Source organism: Theobroma umbraticum, unplaced genomic scaffold (assembly GCF_002168275.2).
Source record: "Theobroma umbraticum cultivar Fairchild unplaced genomic scaffold, ASM216827v3 scaffold_12.1, whole genome shotgun sequence".
In the NCBI taxonomy this organism is placed as follows: domain Eukaryota; kingdom Viridiplantae; phylum Streptophyta; class Magnoliopsida; order Malvales; family Malvaceae; genus Theobroma; species Theobroma umbraticum.
The window spans coordinates 3,947,970-3,948,500 of record NW_018397269.1 but is presented as its reverse complement, the minus strand read 5'-3'; positions in this window follow the sequence as shown (position 1 = coordinate 3,948,500).

The following is a 531-nucleotide window of genomic DNA, read 5'->3' as shown; positions in this document are numbered from 1 at the left end:
AAGGAAAAATATAGGCATCATTTAAATTCATGTTTCAATTCTAATGCAAGCACACTCTCGAATGGATTTTCGTGTGTATATGTAATCTTTTACCAAGAATATCATTATATCTGGATACGTTTATGCCAACACAAAATTTAAATTAGTACTAGATTTTCGTACGTTTACTTTTTATCTCTCTCTCTCTACTAATGTAGACTAATACAAAGCTAGGAATTAATAGAACTTTATAAAGCTTGTAATGTATGACAAAGGTCAAAGTATGATAAAAGATATTAATGTGGCTCAAATCACCCTAAGCACATAATTATTTTAGGACCTATATATAGAGCTATATTTTCCTTCTCTAAGCACACTTTTTCTTTTACATTTGAACTTTTCCTTCATTCAACACATTTTTTTTTTTACAATTTCACACCCCCAAACTTATTATCTTTATATTGTAGGTAGTGGGGTTATTTTTCATATTTTGAAATTTTTTTTTTTACATCAACATCACCTTTCCACCTTTTTCAACATTTAGCTCAATCT